General features: G+C 35.7%; 1 long non-coding RNA gene across 1 annotated transcript; it reads left to right on the forward strand.

Annotated features, from left to right (window-relative positions):
- On the forward strand, nt 1-2003 carry LOC125231123. The gene is made up of 4 exons (XR_007177594.1): nt 1-199; nt 388-508; nt 1069-1210; nt 1938-2003. It is a non-coding gene; the product is annotated as an uncharacterized LOC125231123 (long non-coding RNA).
- The last annotated feature ends 16619 nt before the right edge of the window (nt 2004-18622 follow it).

Below are 18622 nucleotides of genomic sequence, written 5' to 3' on the forward strand. Positions count from 1 at the left end.
ACGACCGCGTTGGAGGATATGAATGCATTGGAACCTTGACATGTGTTTTACTGTGTTTCTCATCACGATAATAGAAAATCTAGTGCTCAAATTCACAATCTAATGAACATACAGCCATACAAAAGATGTCTTAAAGAGGTATGCCTCCACTGACAAAGTGAATTAAGTTGCCTACTCGAAAAGCAACTTTGCAAGGAAGGTAAGATCCCAGACCTACTTGGAACTTATAGTAACAGACTATTATTTGCACTACTTTCCCCTAAGACCGATTATCTATAAAACCTGTTACTTAAACTTACTCTTTATGCTTCTAAAATAATGGATACTAAGTGAACCTACTTTGCTCTGTTTCAATGAATGATATTTACAAGTTTGTTTGTTTTTCAGCAAGTTTACTACCCACTGAAATGTTCTCTTGGTACTTGATGTGATTATGAAATGAAACTGTCATCCATTAAAATGTGATAAAGATATTCCTGATGGCGATGAGTGATGACTAACTTTCAAAGTAAGTTCCTACTTTTATACTGCTAAACTTATGCCTAGACCTGACCTTAATATATCGCAAATCCTTATTTTAACTGTGTATATCTATATAAATTTTACTCATGTTTGCCGCTCAAGACAGACGGATATCTTCCCAAGAATAATATTTTCAGCATTAAATATAGAATTGTAATCCTGTCAGCTAACACTATTCTACTCTAAACCAGTTAAATTAAATCTAGATAACTTATTTATAACCTAATTAAACACCCAGGTATATTTTAGAAGTCAAAGTTACTCAGACAGACTCGGTGAAAAGTTTGGCACATATGGCTTACTCGTATTCCATGAAATTTAATACTTCCTGTGTATTTCTATAAATGTATAGTTGAAATAGTGTTGAAAATGGTGCTAAGATATTCCTTTGAGTGGATACCCAAAACCCAAGTCAATATGTCACATTGACTGATCATCAATAGTTCCTCGGAAACTGCATACTAAAAAATTGAAATTCTTAAAAATCTATAACTACCTAGCCTATTCTTTCTATAATCTAATATCCTACTCTGTTTTGCTTTACAGACTACAAGATGAACCCCTTCCACTTCTAGAATGTGAAGAATGCTGCCATATTACTGGCCCATATGATCATCATGACAACTGTCTACCGTTGTCTACCCCGATATAAGGAAAATTACAAACGTGTTGCTAAGCTTAATATTAGGTACCTACATACTTCCTTAGACTAAAACTACTCTTACTTTAGCTTATTCTAGCCATAGATAAGTACATGTATAGCCTACTGTTAGAGAAATAACATAAAAATTGTATGAAAAGCCCTAAGTCGCAGTATGGCTTACTGTACATGTGTGTATGTACACATCCTATCTTTCTTGTTTGGGCAAAGGTAGAAATGAAGTATTATTGTGAATACTACTTAATAAATGGAACAGGACAAGTTGAAATTATGGAATATTGTCACTTCCTTATTAAATTTCCAAAATAATCTGTCGAATGATAATGGAGATGTTCACCCCCATTCAATTGTTTCCTAACTATGATAAATATGACATTAAGTATTTAAATATGAAATATAATGCCACTAGGACATTACAGCTGTTAATAAGGTAGACTTTCACCCCCATGTCTTTAGACCACTAGACATATCTTGTTTACCGCTGATCTGCTTGTAACCATTTCCTACTTTGGCAAATTGTACTAATGTTTTGAAATGCCTCACCCCCTGCTATTTAAAATAAGGAACTCATGTATGTACATGACTGATTTTTAGGTATATGGCATCCTACAGATATTGCTAACTTATAATTGTACTATTGTAAATATTCTGTGCCTATACCTACTTATATCTATGCATACTTAGATAAAACCACTTAAATTGAAATGTAAAAGGTTCCTACAACCAACTAATGCATATTTATCTCTATTTTCAGATCAGTAGAAGCAGTTAGAAGAATAAAGAATGGTTCCGGAGTTTTACAATGGCCGACTAAGTTTTGATGACTGATGGAGAAGACTATGCCAGCAAAAGACAGACAGCAGATGTACTTCGAATAGCAATATGACTAAAGCACTGCCTTACATTATTAAGACTAGGATATTGAATATATGATAAAATTTAAGTTGTAAAATAATAATGTGGATTTCATATATATGTTTATTTTTAATTAAAGATATGCAAGTGTTCGATTTTCACTTAACCCTCAACTGCATGAATTAGATGATATTTGTCAGAGTTTGCACTTCAAGGCATGTCAATATTTTGTGATTGACTATCTGACAAGTATTTAATAAAGAAGAATTTGGGTCCAATAGTCAAAGTCACTCGCACTCCGCTTCACGATCAACAAAATGTGAGTGTCCTTAGCAAAGCATCCCACAAAGCGACAACGTGAGACGCTCCACCAAACACACACAATTATAACTAAATAAGCTACTGTTTAGTATTATAATGTATATGAAATATATCTCAATGTTATGTAATTAAAAGAAACCCTATGGTAATACCTCACATCCTGGTTACGGCCTATCCAAAATTGTACCTAACTTCCGCACCCGCTCACTTATTGTGTGCGTGTGGATTGAGTGAGCACCTTCCGAAAATAAAAAAAAATATGCTGATCATTTAGTAAAAGTTCTAAAACAATTGTAAAACGAATCTCTGAATTTGTAAAAAGATAAATCAAAAGATACAGCCATTAACATGTGCTCACTCAGTTCTCACAAACTACCAACGAAAACAGTGAATATATTCATTTAACATATAATATTTATATACTAACATTTAGTAAAAAATAGGCCAACCTACCTCTATAAATATTAGATCACCTAGTGACGTATTAAATTTTTTACAAATAGTTTCTTATGCTCACTCAATCCACACACTTTTGAAAAGCCGAATTTTGATGAAAAACATAAGATTTAGACCGCTATTATATGTGTATAGTTTAGTAAAAGTGAAATGGGAATTTGTAAAATACAAAACGAACCACTAACGTGTCAGGTTTTTTTATAATAAATTTTTGTAAGTGCTCACTCAGTCCACACGTTTTGAGAAAGTTAAAAATGTAAATATCTTACGATTTGTAGCACCTAAGACACTCGAAAGTACTTCAACATTTAGTAAAAATTTTTACTAAATATCCACCATCTAATATTTTATATTCGTTGTCTGGTTTTAAAGATATTCAGACATAACTTTTCTCATACAAATGTATCAAGTAGGGTGACCACACTATGTCGGCTCCTGATTTTCCCCACCTTCCCATTGTCATATTGAGATTGGGGAGTTTCGTTCGTTCAATTCTGATAATATTAAACTAATACCATATTAATTCTCCATCTGCAAACTGTTTTTAGGTTATGTTCTTGGCCTAGTGATGATGTGTATTGTGTAATTTTTATCGACGTCAGGATATAATAACCATATCGACATGCAAGCATTAAAAAGGACATGAATAATAATTGGTAAGAAACAAAGAATATAATACTTCACTAGTAAGAAACCAGAACCTGGTAATCTAATCGCGCTAACAGATGAGCGTACCGGATTTGTAAGTGGGAGCGAGAAATAGTTATTCTTTTCTCGCTCCCACTTACAAATCCGGTAAACTATTATCAAAATTGAACGAAACTCCCCAATCTCAATATGACAATGGGAAGGTGGGGAAAATCAGGAGCCGACATAGTGTGGTCACCCTACTTGATACATTTGTATGAGAAAAGTTATGTCTGAATATCTTTAAAACCAGACAACGAATATAAAATATTAGATGGTGGATATTTAGTAAAAATTTTTACTAAATGTTGAAGTACTTTCGAGTGTCTTAGGTGCTACAAATCGTAAGATATTTACATTTTTAACTTTCTCAAAACGTGTGGACTGAGTGAGCACTTACAAAAATTTATTATAAAAAAACCTGACACGTTAGTGGTTCGTTTTGTATTTTACAAATTCCCATTTCACTTTTACTAAACTATACACATATAATAGCGGTCTAAATCTTATGTTTTTCATCAAAATTCGGCTTTTCAAAAGTGTGTGGATTGAGTGAGCATAAGAAACTATTTGTAAAAAATTTAATACGTCACTAGGTGATTTAATATTTATAGAGGTAGGTTGGCCTATTTTTTACTAAATGTTAGTATATAAATATTATATGTTAAATGAATATATTCACTGTTTTCGTTGGTAGTTTGTGAGAACTGAGTGAGCACATGTTAATGGCTGTATCTTTTGATTTATCTTTTTACAAATTCAGAGATTCGTTTTACAATTGTTTTAGAACTTTTACTAAATGATCAGCATATTTTTTTTTATTTTCGGAAGGTGCTCACTCAATCCACACACACACTCACTTATTTACTTACTTACTTGACTAAACATTCTTACAACTAACCATCCTTTAAAAATACCCCGTAGATTTGGCCTTGTGATCGTCTAATGGTAGTAGAAGGACCCCTCGATATGAACCATAGCAACCCAAACTCTTTAATGCGAAGTAGATACGACTATTGGACTCATATGATTAATTATAACTTAACCCACTAATTAAAACTCAGCATAATTTTGTGAAAATTACGTTAACTTGGACGAATAGGCAAAAGACGTGGAGATTATGTTAACGCTAAATAACGCCTGTGAAAAATGTGCGAGCAAAGTAACATACGAACTTGAACAGGAAAAAACCTATAGGCGCCAGACATTTTATTCATAATTTTGGTTTATAAATGGTAAATAATATAAAAAATATTTTAGTAATCATCCACTACGCCCTATTAGTAGTTTCAATTGGGCTCGAAGCTTGCGTTGTGGTTTGAAACTCCTCATCTCAACCAAACTGCTCTGTTGAGAATCCTATGCCAAACCAGAAGGGCTATCTATCTATGAACTAACCCCCCTCTTATTCTGTTTCATTTTCCCTAGCTAAACCCCCCTTTTCCCCAATACTGCTAATAGACCATAACTTCTCGACCCTTTCACTGTTTCAACGATACATCGAGTAAGAAGCTTCCAATTGAAAACCCAAGAAAAGTAAGCTTAATCACTCCTCGGAGTTTTCGGCTTCCCATCAGTGGACGGCGCCCGCATGCCACTGGTCCCTAAACAAACCCCAGCTAACACTCAATGATCGCTGTCACATGAAGAATCAGAAATTGCTACCACAATTACAAATTACACTTAGATGAATTAACCAGTAATAATTCAAAGCTTTTTCACACTTCGATAATAAATATGATATTGAAGTTTCATTATACCAAGAATAAACACACGATATTATTTATAAAATACCTTCTAACACCCAGTAATTTTGTTCACAATGATTTTAGGTCTAGAATTTAATTTACTTTTACATAATTTATTTTTAGTTATTAGATAAGATAGGTTTTTATACAGAACTTTATTTATTTCCCTACCTATCGATGTGTGATTCTACCCTACTAGACAGAAAGTTCCCTAATCTAAAACGATAAAAACTCTGTTCGTACTCACCATGGACCCAGAGTTTTAGAACTTACGCGGTGTATATCTAATCTGACTACGCTAGAGTTCAGCAGACTAGACTGAAGAAAGCAAACCCTATAAGTCTGTGTATTTATCCCCCCCCGATGCAGGCGTCCGTGGACAGGGAGGCAATCGGGTAGGATAGTTCCCTATTGTGTATATGATATATACTTATGACAATAAATATACAAGGCCTTCAAATACTGCAACTTCGAGCGAGCTTGGATTACTCCAAATGACACATATAATGTCCTCGTTCTAGGCTAACAGCTGGGCATTGAAGAACCAGGGAGGGAGAGATTTTTCATTTTTCTATGTTGGTAAAGAGAAAAATGCCAATTTAACCCTCTGTATTGGTAAAACTACGGACCTCCTTGCATCAATAGTTTAACAGCCGCTAGGTTAATCGATGCAAGGCTAAACAAACTGTCTGTCTGGGCAGCGATCTGGCTTTATAATTAAATATTCTTCACTTAATTTGAACTGATTAGGTATTATTTACTTTAACCATTAAATTTGATTATCACAATAACAATGAAACTTCTGACAAGAAGAACCGAATCGTTAGCGGTTCACTTCACTCATATAAACTCCAACTCAATAGCACAAGACAATAAACCTGCACCACCGAATCGGAATCTACCATCCAAAATCAGGCTCTGAAAAGAACATATGTTCCACACAAAACCAAACAATAGACGGCATGAATAAAATAAACACTCACTAACTTTCAATACTTCTAGTAAAACATAACTTAAACTTAGCAGAAATCACTACCCATTAGTACCAGAGTTAAACAACTCTAAGCACTTATCCCAAATGCTGACTTTACGAGAATAAAACATAGATTTTATTCACAATAAAATCAAACACTTAGAAATTTGGGCAGAGGTTCCCCGCTATTTAAAACAATTTACACTTTAGGCCAGAGTCGACTGTCGGTCCCTGATGCTCGAAAAATAATGAATCAAATAACGCTCCCGGAGCTATTTAAAGGCACGGATCTGGACACTTTTCTAGACATTTCTTCTAGGAAATTTTGTCCAGACATTTTATTTGGACATTTCTTCCTGGATGGACTCGCCTTGAAGACGCACCTGCAGGCGCTTTTGTTTGATGTATCGGCTCCAAAGAGAAAGATCATAAGTGCTTTGTTTACACCCATACGCTCTACGAATCAAAGTCCACGTTTTCTCAGCAAAAGATGCTTCCTATCACAGGTGTTTCCACACCTGACTTAGAGAGAGACAGATATATCATTGTTTATACCTAATTAAACTACTTATTGCATTGCGCAATAGTTGAAATACTTGAAATACACCGTGTTCCATTCAACACTAAAAATATGAAAACCGCCTATTCAGAATCGAGAGCAGAATCGACTGAACCATATCCCGATGGGAGCAATACTTCTATTCAAATCAACATGATCAATCATCTCTTTACAAGCCTATTCCACTGCACTTGCAACACAACAATGTACATATCGCATCGCTAGAGGTTGTTTACCTTTTTCAATATTTAGGGTTGTTAATACTGGCCGGTTACTTGGGCAACCATTCTTTCCAGCTACGAGCTTGATGTTGTTTGTCATTTTAATTTCAATGTTTATCATAAGTCACTACAAACTAAACTCGCATCTAATCACAACCTTTGTCACTCTTAATATTGGCTCAAACCCGCCTACTACAATTGCGAAATCCACCGTGACAAAACCTCAAAGTGCTTTACAATGATATCTTAGCCGTCTATTGGCAATCCCCATGTCGCCGCAGTAACGCACATAAATAAATAGTTTTATAGTTTATGATGGCAATCAGCAATTATTTTATTAAATGTAGTGTGAGGTTTTGAGTAATGGCAAAAACACGTTGTATAAGATGTTTTGTTGAACAAGCGCCATCTAACGGAGTTGTTTTACAATCGCTCGCCCGTTCAATAACTTCGCTCGCTATTCGCTATTCATGTACGTCTCTCAGTAGTTCTTAATGTTTAGTATTTGCTGAAAGATGGCGCTAATTTCAATAGACGATAACACGCTGATTATTTTTGTGTAACCATTTAGTTCATTCGAATTCTGACATACTTTTATATGAATAAATAGATACAAAGTTACATTTAATCATCAATTTAAACCATTTGTTCTTTTATTATGTTTCTTATTTATAGCTAGATGAAGTTGTTCAGTTACACATACGATCCTACTACCTAACACATCACATCACCTATGAGTGAAAAAAATATTGTCCTCTTTAGACCTGACTTCCTGAGTTCCTTTAAAAGGGGAAAATAGGCATGTGTAGGACATGTACTAATAGTACAAAAGATACGATTGCATACACTGTACTAGACCGACCTACTCCCAAATGATTCTGCTCTCTAGTACATTTAGTACAATCACACACGCGCAACAGAATGGGAGCGAAAAGAGCCGAGAAGTGAAAATGACAGCAATGCGATCCGTGTGGTAGAACCGACTGACTCGGACCGAGAGCGCGCGAAAACGGCCGATCAGCTCTCGGCTAGTACGAGCGAGCGTTACTGTACGCCATATGCACAATTTGTCTCTCGCTCTCTCGGCGTACTACTGTACTAAATGTCCTAAAAAAACGAACTAGTACACTTCAGAGATCGTACTAGTTGGAAGCGATCGTTTCAGTGAACGAGCAGGCACAACTCTTGGGGAAAAAATCGAATGCTTAAGTTCTTATTCTCTATGGCAGTGACCACACTGGACGGACAATACGAGAATCTTGAAGCTCTTACAGTTTCGATGTAACGAGCTTCGCTAAGCCCCGAGTGTGTAGGGTGACCACGGTCTATGGTGTTCGTGGATTTTCTTATGAATTAAACGATCAGATGAAACGCCTAATGGTAAGTGATTACCGTGTATGAACAAGTTAACCCTTTTTAAGTAGACTCATCAGTAAGATTAGTATTCGATTTACCAATTCCTAGTAAAGTAGTAGTAAAGTAGTAGTAGTAGTAGTAGTACCTAATAGACGTAAAAGACAGTTGCTCGCAGGCATCGCGAGGAGGTGCTGAAAGAGCACGATGATATATATATTTTTTAATAAAAGGAAAAATTGAATGTCACACCTCAACAGATTCGATTCCTGCCGGACATGTGATTCTTTCAATTTTTCCTTTAATTTAAATAAGTTTTGTTTTCATCTTTGGCACAAGCTATTATCGCAGACTGTACTTTCCTTTAACAGTCATCTACTGCTTTCCAAGAAGTTTCTAAAAATATTACCTCGTTGAACAGACAATGAACGCGGCGAAGTGTCACTGTCGAGCGACAATGGTCACTGTTGTGAAAAGGCCACTGACAGTAGATCAGCAACTGGACCATTTTTTTTTTTCAGAGTTGTCCACCTTACTTTTTTGTAACATGGGTATTTTTTATGCTATTCATACACAGAATCGCGAGGTCTTTCGATCCTCGAGAAAAAATATCCCAAGATTTCCATACGTTTTTCAAACCTTCCATTCCGTTACTGCCATACAAAATGTATGAAAGAATGGTAACGGAATGGGAAAAAACCTTGAGACACTTTTTTTTCTCCTATGAGGATTGAAAGAGCTCGCGATTCTGAGTGGAAACCACATAAAAAATTCCAAAACCAAAAAGAGGGCCATTTTTTTCAAAGTTGTCCACCCCACTGGACAACTTTGAAAAAAATGGCTCAACTAAGCATTATAAAACTGTCCGTCCTCTAGCAGAAGCGTGGTCACCGCGTCTAACTAATCTCGCTAATTGGGAGCGCGCATTGTTGTCGCCCTACTTCTGCTCCACACGAGGAAACGGTCCATTTTTATTTTCCGCCATTTCTTTATTATAATAACATAATGCCGTTTTACGATTTACTAAAGCAAGTAATATCTCGGGTTCAGGTTACAAACATGTGGTCAGTGGTCACGGATTAAAAATTTCACCGCCTCCTTTCTTCCCGTAGGTATCCTAGAAGTCGACTGTGCAATATGGGTTAAATTGTGGCGTAGGCTCTCGGCCTAGCATAAGTAGCAACCTGTCACTGCTATGTAACAATTTTTTTTTGATTCCATAATTGCCAAGGCCCAAGAGTCACTGAAACTTGAGTAGTTTCAGTGCTATGCCTACCTCTTTATGGGATACAAGCGTCATTATACAGGGTGTAAACCTAATACGGGCGAACCTCTTAACGGTGGTGAGTATAGGACCTAAAAAATGGAATTAGATAACTTTTACTTAAAATTGAAATATTTTTTTTATCCATACAAATTAATTCGGCCCGCAACGTAATGCAAACACTCGTGTTAAACGCTCGTTAACAGTTGTCATTGATTGTCATCGCAACCACGTTTACAGTACATTGCCGCTGGGAAATTTTTCAAAAATTTATTATGGGCTGAAAATTAAGAGTAACTCAATAACACCTCTTAATTAATGATAACAATATTGAATTATATGCCTGGTTTCATTTATCGCCCTTATTACGTTTACGCACTGTATGTGTATAAGTAATTAATTACCTACCTACTCAACGCGTTCGATTCTCATTTTGCAATTTGTGATGGTATGGGATTGGTTTTGATACGTAGTGCTCTGCCTTGTGGGAAATGGTCGAAGAAATACGAGTAGTTCGGAACCGAAAACCCTTACCTACTAACTTTTAGTAAATATTTGGGCATTATGGCATTAATCTAGCTTAGGCCGTTTTCACACTATCCGATCCGATATCGGATGTCGGAAGGATTTCAATAGAAAAAATCCAAGATGGCGCCTGTAATGTATGTGATATCGGTCCGACATCCGATATCGGATCGGATAATGTGAAAACGCACTTAGTCCAAAGATATATCGTCACTACTTTTAAAAAATCTCGTATCTCACGGTGTTCCTCAAAGTTAAAACGCAGTAAGTCTATATATGCATTCCATACATACTTACTACAATTTTCTTTTCATTGACAGACGAAGATACAAGTTTTTTTTTTAAATGTGACGATATGTAACTCCGTATAACCGGATAAAATCTAAGAAAAAAACGTACCTCAAAGCCCTAGACAAAAAGGTGCGGTGGCCTAGATGGCGTTACACCTTAGGGGATCGCTCGGCTAGATGGCGCTAATATTAATATTTTACATTTTAACACATATCAAGCTAACAATATGAGCCAAATTGTCAAAACTGAGGTTTAAAAGTTTTAAGCTTGTGTCGAGAAATAGCAGTCTATGCACTGTGATTACACATTTCACTTTGACAGTAACTCTCTATAATACTCGATCCTCTTTGCTTAGTCTTAGGTCCGGGGAAACTCGAATTTTTGAGTTTTTGAAATTCGGAGCGAAGCTCGGTCGCCCGTGCTTATATTATACGAGTACCTAGAGACTGTTTCAAGACGTAAGTTGGTAACTCAAACATCGCAACTCCTAATCCTGTTTTAAGGCTTTGTTGGAGTTCTTTTGGCTCCAACTTCGCTTTATTTGAATTTCAATCAAAGTATTAGCTCAATTTTATTCATTGGATGAGTTTTAAATGTCGAAATTATCAAAGAAACGCGGAGGCTACGAATACTACGGTATTTTTCATTTGAAAATAGTACATTACTACAGAGGCCGGGACAAAGGATAGGTCTGAGGCGGGCAACCCCATTTCCCGCCGAGGTATGTATAGTGCTTTTCTCAAACATGGTATGAAATAAATAAAGTCTACTGAAAATAGTAACTTTGGATGGCTGTATCTCCTAAACGGTGCGTCGTAGCGCAAAAATAATCGAATTTTCGTTCCCCTTTGATGCCCCGTATACGCTTATAAAAAAACAAAAAGTTAAAAAAAAATTAAAGAAAAACGAAAACAATGTTTTTTGTATGAAAACGCACCCAAAATCAAATATTGTCTAGGGCCCGTACCAGTTGCAGTTGGCACGTCTATAAAGCCCCTTATAGTTTTTTTTAATTGGCTAAATACCTGGATGTTATGTCACAATTATCTGTGAACTTGGAAATTAAAAAAGAAGACTCTGCCGGCCTTGGCCTGCAAGGTTTGTATGAAATTCCATTATCTATCAATCGTCCTATTTAGCCGCACCCAAATGCATCTTTCAAAATGACCATTTACCAAAATGGTCGATTCTACCAGCTACCTTTGGGTAGGGCTGCCATCCGTCCGGGTTTCCCCGGATTTGTCCTAGTTTGGAGGCCGTCCGGGGGACGTCCGGGCGGGGAGTCAAGAAGTGTCCGGGAAAAACCCGGACACTTTTCACGTAAGGAAGCACCTCATTGAATTTAAGTATTATCAGCGAATTTAAGTTGACCGATTAACTAATATCTGTTTACATAATAAAACCGACCAAGTGAGACTCGGACTCGCCCACCGAGGGTTCCGTATTCGTACAAACTTCCAATGGTTAAAAAAATCTCAGTTCATATATGTAGACATAATGACTTGACTAGAAGTATAGGTACTAATGAGCATTATTGTGTAGGTACGATCTCTCGGTGAATTCGCTTACTTGCGCAACCAGGGGATCGATTTTTGAATTTCGAACGCCCGAATTCAACACGTCAATACAATACAATATATTCGTCGTTTAAAAGTCTGTGGAAAACGCCGTAATTGCTATTTTTGAAAAAGGAAAGCTAGTAATTTTAAAAATAGTGGTAGGTACGAGTAATGACCATTCGTTTTCGATTCTGTTAGTAAAATTGAAATCGCTAGTAGTGGAGATATTATTGAATGAATTTCACGAAATCGAATGGTCGAGATTCACAAATCGGCCCTGCTACAATAGTATGATGGTTTTTGACGTATAATTCTTTATAATGTTAACCAATTTCGACAGTTTTTATTTTACTTTATTTGAAAGACAACGTTTTAGGTAAAATCGCGTATAATTTTGAAATACGATATGGATGTATAATATGTATATGCAAGGGTGGTAAAATTGGAAGTGGAAATGGAATTTTTTTTTATAGTCAATTTAAAAAAAAAGTTTCCAAGATACACAGTCTATTTAATTTTTCCTGCAATATTTATCATAAAGCCAATGTTTCGTAAAATTTTCACAATTTTTCGTTGGTAAACTTTGGAAATAAGGGGGAAGAACGGTATTTTTTTACATTTACCTTCAAAATATTTTTTTTTTCTTCAACTAAAAAATTATAAGAAATAGTTGATATGTGTAATTTGAGCTCTTTCTAACGATACCCCATTTGATCTAGTAACTTAGTAAACTAAAAAGAGACAAATATTTTTTTTATAAGAAAAATTACACATTAAACATTGTGTGAAATTAAAAAAATAAATGGATGAAAATTAAAGGTCATGTTTTTTAAAAATAAATTCTGACTCGTCCGGGGAAAAAACGCGATTTACGTCAAATGTCCGGGTTTTTTGTGTCTTTGTCCGGGTTTGGCGAAATTCGAGATGGCAGCCCTACCTTTGGGCATCAAATACCAGGCGCGCCGAATATTCAAGTCAAGAGTGAATAGAGCTACAACTTCGGCCTTGTCGTCACTTTCCATTAGATGCAACTAAGGTCAATCACTGGCCAGTTTATTACAAAAAAACCGGCCAAGTGCGAGTCGGACTCGCCCACCGAGGGTTCCGTACAAACTTTCTTTCAAACTACCTAGTAAAAATAATCTCATATTTTCATATAACTCTAATGACTTGACTAGAAGACAAAAGTATAGGCACTAATGAGTATTATAGTGTATAGCGCCATCTCCCGGTCAATTTGCTAACTAATTTGCGTGACCTGGTTTTTCAGGGATAATTCTTTATAATGTTAACCGATTTAAACAGTTTTTACTTTATTGGATAGAAGATGGTTTACGTAACATCTCGTATCAATTTGAAGTACGATATACATCCGCAAGGGTGGGTAAATTGAAAGTAAAAATCTGAAAAGTTTTTTGTGAATTAAAAAAAAAGTATTCAAAATACAAACACGATTTTATTTTTCCTGTAATATATAGCATAAAACCAATGTTTACTAAAATTTTCATAATTTTTCGTTGGTAAACTTCGGAGATAAGGGGGGGGAACGGTATTTTTTTTTACATTTTCCTTCAAAATTCTTTTTTTTTCCACAACAAAAAAATTATAAAAAATAGCTTATTTACGTTCAATTTGAGCTCTTTCCAACGATACCCCACTTGACCTAGTAACTTGAAATTTACAGTTTGCCCCCCTTTCATTTTAGCCATTTTCTACAATTAAAATTAATATATTTAAAAAATATATACTTTTTATTTGTAGAGGTTTACAATGTTCACAACTATTCCAAATTTCAAGTTGATAGCATTAGTAGTTCTCGAGATATTTAGGAATGTGACAGACGGACAGACAGACGGACAGAGTCGCACCATAAGGGTTCCTGTTGTACCTTTTTGGTACGGAACCCTAAAAATGTTTTTTTTATGATGAAAAATAAATACTTTGCACTCTTGTGTATAAATTGCAATTTTCTCATCCGTTTCTGAAGGGATCCCTTTCTTTCCCATAACATTATTGTTCATAATTTCGTTAGTCAGAAGTTGTTATTCATATATTTTGTGGTCATAAACATCACTAGTCATAATTTTTGTTATGAATAACGTTTAATGGTTCTAACAATAACAAACCATAATAACCATAACCATAATTAGGTTTTTTATAATGTGTTTATATGTGTTTTATATTGTTTTGTATGTGTTTTTGTATTTTACTTTTATATTCATATTATAAACAGCCTAGCCTAAGAAAGAAAATAAATAAAGAGTATACAAACCATAATATTGCATGGATTGGATATCATAATCTCAAAAGTCATAAAGTTGATGAGTATAAAATTTAAAAGTATAACAATAATTATTCAGAAATATTATTAGGCATATATTTTGAAGCCCTACTGATTGTTCTGCATATAGATTTAATGTCTAAAATTCCTAAAGCACATTATATTTCAGACATACATAATATAATTACACAGAAAAAAATTATAAAAATATTATTTATGACTTCCAAACAAAAAGTAACCCTATTCCTCAGGTAGGTTGTTAGTTTCCTTTGATTCCTTAGAGCGGAAATAGGAGCGCCGAGTAGCGGGGCTCCGTCTACTCATTGGTGGAGCTAAGTAAATTGTTTTAAAAATACCCTTTTCCTCGTTTAGGTTCGTTAGTTTCCTTTTGTCCCTTAGAGCGGAAATAGGAGGCCCGCGTAGCGGGGCTCCGTCGACTTATTGGCGGGACAAAATTGTTTCAAAAAGTAACCATTTGCCTTGTGTAGTTAGTTTCGTTAGTTTCCCTTTGCTAGTTATCTTTTGTCCTTAAAAGCCGATAGCCGAGCCGAGAGGTAGAAGTTGTCGACGTCAGCTCCTTGGCGAGACCAATTGGTTTAATAGGTGCCATGAAAATTTAATAAATACTGAGGAAGTTAGTAAGCCAAATTACAACTTACGAAAATGCAGACGAAAAAACATTGCAACATTTTTTATGGGAAACAATAGAGGTCCCATTGAATGCTATTAGTGAAGAAACACATGGTTAGTAATCATTATGACTTGTGATAAAGTCTTTAGAACAATTATTCCGAATAAGTTTATTTCCTTCAACATAATGGATTTGTACAACTATGGACTTTGATTGTTATGGCTAATAAATTTTATGACTAACAATAATTATGACTTTCAAAAATCGGAACTACAATTTCTTACGTTCAATTTTATGACTAGTGATAATATGACTAAGAAAAATTATGGCGGAAAACGTTATGGATAGTAAAAATCGGACTTCAAAAATTATGGGAACCAATAGAGACCCGTTTCTGAAGTATCAAGAGAGTCTTTAGCAGTTGGTGTGATGAAAAATATATTCATTTCCTTAATCTGTCTTTGCCTTTGTCCAATAGGTAATTGTTAGAGTGTTTCGTCGAAAAGTTATAATTTACTTGTCAAGTTAAATAAAGTACTCTTCTTTACGTTGTTGTTTATTATGATTTGTGATTTTACTTCCAAGAGAAGTTATAAAAAGATACGCTAAGAAAGTATAAATAAGTTAGGTATGTAGGTACCTATCAACTTCAATGCTTTATATGTGAGTGTGCACGGCAAAACGTCCCCGATTGCTATTAAGCCGTTTTGTCAGTGTATTCATATAAAGATACAAGTAAATCTCGCCTTAATGGTAACCGACAAAGTGGGACGTTTTACTAAACACACTCATGTTTAATAGTTGTTATAGTATGATTACAAAACATCAGATATTTTTAAAAGTTATTTACATTTCATTACCTAATATAATTTACGATATTTCGATATATTTATATCTAAGATCACTACAGGATTACGTGATCCAGCCGAAAAGGGACCAAAAAGACAAAGATTTGAACGTTCTAAAAAGACACACTCAGATCGAGATCAAAGATCAAGTTGGGCTGAGATGACTGATTTGCCCCACTTTGAGTAATTTGTGCCCCGAGAGCCCTCGAGACTGCGGTGCCCCCATTACGCGGGGGGTTGCGAGAAGAGCCTACTTACTTCGAGAAAAACGAAGACAAAATGATATAATGAAATATTTATTTTCCAAGTAGGCATATTAGAATGCGCATAAATGCGTCAAATAAAGCCACGCCGGCTCTAACCCTACGCCTCAGCCTCGAGAAGATTTCAGTCCCCCCTCAGTTGGAGGGGGTATCCACTATGGGACCGGCAAGAAACTCGGCGGGCCACTTCTTTTCAAAACATTACATCTTATAATTAACATGCATTAAATAACAAGATAAAATTTAACATGCAAAAGTATTCATCAAAAAAAAATTAACAGACTAGGTACAGTATCTTTTGCTGAGGTGTGCCAATAAAGAAGTATTCTTATTTAAAGTCACACACAGGTCGAACAAAAGTCGAAACAAAAGTTTTGTGTTCTTTACATCTCCGGTGACACTTTGCTGGGACGTCACGTCAGTCTTCCGCAACCACGGCCAGTGCAACCTGGCCGAAACGTTGGGAAAAAAGAAAAAAGGTAAAAATAATGTTAATTAATCGCGTTCGACCTGTGTGTGACTTTAAATATGTGTACAAAGCGCGAGAACTTAAAGTGTTAAGAAGTATTCTATCTATCTATCTATCTATCTACTCTATGGAAATTAATTTCAATAAATTATATTATAGCTTAATAATTGATCGTTCTTCTTCAGAGAAAACATATCAAATTGTTACAGACAATCAGCCGTATTCAAAACCAAAAACATCACTTTTGAGATTGTTATATCGTATCGTAATCATAGTATCGTTGGTCGAATACGGTCATAGGTACAGGAGCCCAAGACAGGACATGAAGGGAAAGTACCAGAACTAATAATGATTACAAACAATACCTTCTAAATATTTTTTGTATTTTTAAGAGGTCGGCAACGCTCATGTGTCCCTTTAGTTTCGGACGTCCAGAAAGCATGCTACCACTAATACTACTATCCACTAGGTATTTGCGGTCCATATGATTTTTTAATAGCACTTGTTGGCAAACAAGCATATGGCCCGCCTGAAGGTAAGGTGTTTGCGGGTTGCCGACCCTTTAGAAATTTGTATACTTACTCCTTTTTTTTAAGAAGTCCATACTGGTTTTCACGACCAAAAAAAACCGTCGCGTTTTTTAAAGTAAATAGACTGGCGATAGCACTGAACTGGGCTCCTTTTAAGCCGTAATTGCACAAAGGCTACCGTAATATTCGCTTTCTGTAACTGATATTTCAGCCTAGGCCCGGCTAAGCTGACGTAGTGAGTGATGTGATACTAAAATACGAGCAATATGATTTGCGGACTATGATGCGTAAGGATTGTTATAATGTTATGCTGCTTCTTGAAATAAGTAAGACTGAGGCACACCTCGGACACTGGCGATTAGAGATAGGCCGAATATTCGGTATTCGGCATATTCGGCAAGTTTTTAATTGTTCGTATTCGGCCGAATTATTCGGTTGCATTGCCGAATATTTACCGAATATACAAAGTAAATAACTAATGAAGATCTTACGTATTCCATTGGATAATAAGCTCCTATTTTAGTAGCTTTTTGAGGAACTGCTAAAAAGAGAGAAACCTATGCGTCAAAATATAAATACAATTGTTTTTTTTTAAGTTGAGAAGAATTCAGAGTTGTTTTAACTAAGTTTTAGTTATTCACTAAATCATAAAAACATAGATGTAGATGGTTGTAGGTTGTAGTAAAATATGTAACAATTATCAATCCGATCCGAATGTTCGGTTCGGTAAGAGCTGAACCGAATGTTCGGCCGAATATTCGTATTCGGCAAAGTTCATATTCGGCCCATCTCTACTGGCGATCAAATATAAGAAAGAAGCGCGTTCCTAGCACACAGTCTGAGCTCGTGTTGTGAACGCGTACTATGCTTGTATGAGTGAAATATGACAGGTCGACTGTTCGCGTTTTTGACAGGCGGTAACTGTGAGGTAACCGAGAGGGGGTGGGCGGCACTTTCAGCGGGGAGCGGTGGCCATACTGTATGATAGTACTCTTTATTATACTGTGACTGAGGAGTAACCCAATAAGTATATAGTTATTTGTTTTACAGGGGGCAAAGTTGTTGTTTAACCGCACGGTGTGCCAATATTGATACCCGAGCAAGCGAAAGATTCCAGTATTGAACCGCGAGCGTAGAGAGTGGTTCAAAAAGTGGAATCTTGACCGTTGCGTTGCGAGGGTATCAAGGCACGAAGGTTAAACAAACTTTGCAACCGATAAACACAATTTTTTTCACCACACCAACATGAACAAAATACTGACTACTAATAAGCTGAAGCAATCTTACAATGTTTTGTTATAAAGAACCTCATACACCCTTCTCTTTCCCAGAGTGACCCTTTAAAATGAGCTGCGTTAGCGAAAAATGACCTTCCATAGACCAACTTATGGAGTTCCGTAGACCGGGCAGAAAATTTAAAAGGTACAAAAAATGTTTTTTTAAACATTAGTGCTTCTTTGGATTACAATACGAATTATCATTCTTGAAATATTTATCGAAGGGCTTCAGCAATTAGTATCCTGAGCTTTCTTAGAACTTTCAATCGGAAACTTTAGGAAAATGCACGAACATAGATCTAATCTCTAATATAAAAAATATACAAAG

The sequence above is a fragment of the Leguminivora glycinivorella genome, chromosome 11 (genome assembly GCF_023078275.1).
Source record: "Leguminivora glycinivorella isolate SPB_JAAS2020 chromosome 11, LegGlyc_1.1, whole genome shotgun sequence".
Lineage (NCBI taxonomy): Eukaryota > Metazoa > Arthropoda > Insecta > Lepidoptera > Tortricidae > Leguminivora > Leguminivora glycinivorella.